This window comes from Camelus dromedarius, chromosome 7 (assembly GCF_036321535.1).
Source record: "Camelus dromedarius isolate mCamDro1 chromosome 7, mCamDro1.pat, whole genome shotgun sequence".
In the NCBI taxonomy this organism is placed as follows: domain Eukaryota; kingdom Metazoa; phylum Chordata; class Mammalia; order Artiodactyla; family Camelidae; genus Camelus; species Camelus dromedarius.
The window spans coordinates 46,698,194-46,704,001 of record NC_087442.1 but is presented as its reverse complement, the minus strand read 5'-3'; the positions used below and the strand labels follow the sequence as shown (position 1 = coordinate 46,704,001).

General features: G+C 45.1%; 1 pseudogene; it reads left to right on the top strand.

The window, feature by feature from the left end:
- The first annotated feature begins 447 nt into the window (after positions 1–447).
- Positions 448–1,472, top strand: LOC105092903 (Y-box-binding protein 1-like; annotated as a pseudogene).
- Positions 1,473–5,808: the final 4,336 nt, after the last annotated feature.

Below are 5,808 nucleotides of genomic sequence, written 5' to 3'. Positions count from 1 at the left end.
AAAAATAAAATGTGGTGTATTCATAAAAAGAGCTATCACAGTTCAGTGAAAAATGAGTGAACAGAGTTGTCTGTATCAATATGCATAAACCTCGTATCACATTGCATATTTTTGAAGGATACATACAGAACGATACCATTGATGTAAAAGTCAAAAGCTTATAAATGTAAACAATATATTAAGGTTATAAGTGTGTGTGATGGGCTTAAAAAAAAGCTTAACAAAGGTTGAGTAGATCTATAGGTAGTAAAAGCACACGAATGACAGAAAACAAACATGGTTACAAAAGGGGAAAGGGAGGGAAGGGATAAATTGGGATTTTGGGATTTGCAGATACAATCTACTATATGTAAAACAGATAAACAACAAAGTCCTACAGCATGGCATAGGGGAATATATCCAATATCTTGTAATAAGCCTACACTGGAAAAGAATATATAGCCCACCGCCACTGCCGGCCTAGTTACCATCACACCCCGGGAGGAGCCGCAGCTGCCGCAGCGGGCCCCTGTCACCATCACCGCAACCATGAGCAGCGAGGCCGAGACCCAGCAGCCGCCCGCCGCCCCCGCCCTCAGAGCTGCCGACACCAAGCCTGGCACAACAGGCAGCGACGCAGGGAGTGGCGGCCCGTGTGGCCTTACATTGGCGGCACCTGCCAGTGGGGACAAGAAGGTCATCGCAACAAAGGTTTTGGGAACAGTAAAATGGTTCAATGTAATAAACAGATACGGCTTCAACAGGAAGATGCATTTGTACACCAGACTGCCATACAGAAGAGTAACCCCAGGAAGTACCTTCACAGTGTAAGAGATGGGAAGACTGGAGTTTGATGTTGTTGAAGGAGAAAAGGGTGCAGAGGCAGCAAGTGTTACAGGCCCTGATGGAGTTCCAGTGTGAGGCAGCAAATACGTAGCAGACTGTAACCATTATAGATGCTATCCACGTCGCAGGGGTCCTCCAAGCAATTACCAGCAGAATTACCAGAATAGTGAGAGTGGGGAAAAGAATAAGGGATGGGAGAGTGCTCCCCAAGGCCAGGCCCAGTAGCGCCGCCCCTTCTGCGGGCGGAGGGTCCCACCTTACTACGTGCGGAGACCCTATGGGCGTCGACCACAGCATCCCACCCCTCCTTTACAGGGAGAAGTGATGGAGGGAGCTGACAGCCAGGGTGCAGGGGAACAAGGTAGACCAGTGAGGCAGAGTATGTGTCGGGGTTATAGACCATGATTCCGCAGGGGCCCTCCTCGCCAAAGACAGCCCAGAGAGGATGGCAATGAAGAAGATAAGGAAAATCAAGGAGATGAGACCCAAGGTCAGCAGCCACCTCAACGTCAGTATCACCGCAACTTCAAGCACCGACGCAATGTCTGGAAAACCCTAAACCACAAGATGGCAAAGAGACAAAAGCAGCCAATCCACCAGCTGAGAATTCGTTGGCTCCTGAGCCTGAGCAGGGCGGGGCTGAGTAAATGCCAGCTTACCATTCTACCATCATCCGGTTTAGTCATCCAATAAGAAGAAATGAATATGAAATTCCAGCAATAAGAAATGAACAAAAGATTGGAGCTGAGACCTTAAGTGCTTGCTTTTTGCCTGTTGACCAGATAACTAGAACTATCTGCATTATCTATGCAACATGGGGTTTTTATTATTTTTACCTAGAGACGTCTCTTTGGTAACAACAAACATTTAAAAAAAAAAAAAAAGCCTGGTTTTTCTCAATACACCTTTAAAGGTTTTTAAATTGTTTCATATCTGGTCAAGTTGAGATTTTTAAGAACCTCATTTTTAATTTGTAATAAAAGTTTACAGCTTGATTTTTTCAAAAAAAAAGTCAACAAACTGCAAGCACCTGTTAATAAAGGTCTTAAATAAAAAATAAAAAAGAATATATATATATATATATATATATATATATATATATATATAACTAAATTACCATGCTATACAATCAGAAACGAACACAACATTGTACATCAGCTATACTTCAATTAAAAAAAATACGAATGATAAAAACAAAATTCAGCCCAGGATTTACTACAAGGACAGAGGGTGTGAGGAACTGGATTAGAGAGTGACTTCAACACCACTATTTCTCAAACTGGCTGAGGACACAGGCATTTGTACATTATTCTTTATAATATATACATATATATTCTTTTATGTATATACCATATTACCAATTTTTATAAAGAGGGTGAACCAGATGTCTAAAATCCTTCCTATTACTTAAAATTCAACCCCTGTGACTTCTCATTTCCTTCACCTTCCTCTTGGGAAAAATAATAGTAACTTTCTTAAAGGATGTGGTGAAGATTAAATAAGTTAGTGCACATTAAGTGCTTGGATTAAAAGCATAGGAAGAGAAAAGAAAGGAAAGATATAGGACTAGTGATGAATATACAAATGTCCCATTCCCTATAAAGAAAGAGTGACTCTAAAATTCATAAATCTGAATAAAGTACGCATAAATCTGCCAGACATGTTCTAAGAAATGATCTGTGTACACAAGTGCCATGAGAATTTAGTATACTAATAATAAGATTCAATTATGTCCAATTAGATCCTATTATCGCTTTATTTTCACAATTAAATAAATAAATAAATAAATAATAAAGTGCTTGGCTTAAAGCCAGACATACAATAAGACACATGAAGTGTGTCAATAAATATAACCCGAACTACGACCATCATCTTCCTATTTACCACCAGCACTGCCAGGGGAGTACATCTTTAATCAGATGATGAAGGTGAAGAATTAGGAAAATCCCTAACAAAGCAAGTAATCGCATTGTTTCTCTCAGCAGAGCCAGGGCCAGTGTTGGGGGGAGACACCCTCCTTCCCCTCCCTCCCCCCGGCTGGCCTGGTTCTGACGGAAACTACCAGCTGGGTCCCAAAGCTGACACTCTGAAGAGTCATGACAGATTAACACTGAGAACGCAGAACCATGGTGTTGCCTCAATAGCCAAGTGTTCTCAAGGAACATGGAGAGAGTCATGTCCTGATGCTTGAAGAATGTGATGACCTCATTCCAAACCATCAGTCCACCCTGCCCCAGGCCTTTCAAGCCAGTCAGACAGACACACTCACCACCATGACTAGTCCTTCCCCGAGTGCTCTTGACCTGCATCTTCCCCAGTCTTCCCTACACCCATACGGAACTCTTGCCTCCATGGTTCCAGCCTCCACCTCTCCCAGGGCACTGTGGACCTGACTCTCTTCTTCGCCTCCCTGTCATTTACATTACTGTCACTCCTATCAAACTGTAGTGTGTCTCACCCTGTGGTGCTCCTCCTTCTGGGATGTACTGAATAGGAAAATGTTTTCTGCATCCAGACCCTATCCGGAGGCTTTGGTCAAATGCTTTTGGTTGCAAGTAACAGAAACCCAAACTCACATTGACATAAACAATTAAAAGATGATATTGGCTCAGTAATTAAAAACTACAATCATGGGGTGAGTTTCAGTGTCCCAATGATGGCACAAAGACACAACTTATTTTCATCTTCTCTCCTATGGTACCTGCTTCACCCTTAAAATTGACTCCCTGCATGTTGCATAATGGCTGGAAGTAGCTTTAGGGGCTGCAAATTTCCTTGTTTACGTCTTACAGGAAGGAGAAAAAATCTCTCTCCCAGTAGCTCTCATAGAAGTAAGACATCTTTTCCAAAAGTCTCTGGGAAAAAATTGGGGGGCTGTTCATTGGCCTGAATTGGATCCTGAACTGTGGCCAGGGGGATGAATCTTCTGGTTAGAGAATAGATGATCAGAGCCCAAGGCTGTTTTTGCAGCAGAATCTCCTCTCCTCTAGCACGTGGGCTAGTGGAAGAGGCACAAGGCCTGTGCCCTCTTTCACCCTCACCTGCAGATCCACTTTCTGCTCTGTTCTATGCCCTCAGCAGCAGACTCTTCAGAATGCATCACCCCAGCTGCCTTGCTCTCTGGCTTCTAGTTGGATTTGATCCTGGGAACACCAACTGATGATCAGAAGGTGGAAGGAGAACAAGGCAGGGGTAACTGTCTCCCCAGCTCACCCCTTACCTTGCTATGGTCCTAACAGGCTGTGTTTCTCTAGAGGGACAACTCGTGTGGGGCAGGCTCCAACAGTTCCAACTCCAGCTGTAGCCAGGCTCTGGTCCCAACACTCCCTCCCTCACCCCACCAGGCCCAGGGGTAGTAATGGCTCCCTGCTGTTGGCTGTCCCTTAGTGCTGTACCTTCCTTTGTTGGTCCCTGTCCCATCCACATCTGTGTAACTGGCCCCTTTGTTAAACCCTGTGATTGTACCGTCTGTTTCCTTCCCGGACGTTGACTCCCACAGTATCTGGGTGAAGACTGGACAATGTTCCTAAGAGGAAGAGAATGGATACCAATGGGAAACAAGTAACTGTCCCTTCATGGTTTCTAATAAGCAGTTTACTATTCTACCTTATTATTCTGTTATGGATTACACATGTGAACAATATTTAAATACACACACACACACACACACAACAGCAGTCTTGTCTCTTTCTAGAGAAATGCTCTCGTCATTCTGTGAGAGCAAAGGACTTCCACTTGCTTCATGAGCTCAGGCAAAAAAGTGCTCAGATCTTCAGACCTGCTGCTCCTGCCAATAACCCTGCCTGATTGCTCATTGCATATTTCAATAATCAACTGGAGGATGGAAGACAGAAAAACAGGGGAGAGAGTGAATAGACAGGGGATCTCAGAATGGAATAAGACCTAAATGAGTTATTCCACAAGAAACACACACTTCACCGGTCTCCTGGTTATTTGACTGGACTTCCCCAGTGGCCGCCAGGGTTCCCCTCAGTACCATCAACCCCTCCTCCCCTCCACACGTGACTCACTGGAACCCTGGGAGAGGTGAGCGCGTGCCCACAGCAGCACAGTTTAGGGCCAAACCAGTTTGGGGGAGGGGGGATTTGTATGGGGAAGAGGGCACAAGTTATGGGATTTGGGGGCCTGCTACACAGGAGAATTCTTACTGAGTAGAAAATATTTCAAGGAGTCCACGTACAATAGGGAAGAGTACAGCAAAAGATGTGAAAAGATGGGCTTAGGACTCTGGAAAAATCTCATTCGAAAAAGTCGCCTACCCCGTATCCCTTTGGGAAAGAAGGAACCCCTCAGAACTGGTCTAACTGGTTGTCAACTAAGAGGAACAGAAGAGGAAAATTTTCTCAGCTTTCTCATGATGAATGTGCATGTATTCCGGGTGTGTGTGTCTGTGTGTGTGAGAGAGAGACAGAGACAGAGAGAGAGAGAGGGGAGAGAAATTGATTCCCCACCACTGATAAAGCTCCCTTCTCCTCTCATCTCCTTTGTAGCTCTGTGAATGTGCTTTACTGGGGGAGCCCACCTACATCCATTGGCCCCCATCCTGACAGCTGGGGAAAGACACACACCCACACAGGGGCCTGCACCTGGCATCCCGCCTCACCACAGCTGTTCCAACCACGTAAGAAACATGAGGGTCACCGGTCATTCTCCATGAGAACAAAGAGCCAAGGATGCAGAGATAATTGTGTCAAAGGGATTTGACTTCCTGGATGACCTCACTGCAAAGATCTGCAGAGCACAGATAAGCATCACGGGGCTCTGGCCGAGGGCCCCTCCAGGGAAAGAGAAGCCACGGAAAGCTGACTTTCCATATTCCGTACTGCTCTTTCTTGACGGAGGGACAGACACCTGTGGTCATCAAAAGTCATGATGTCCCAAACTAGCTCTTGCCAATTCCACAAGGAAGACAAACAGGGGTCACGTCACCCCCAGTGTAAGTCCTCCACTGACTCCACGGGG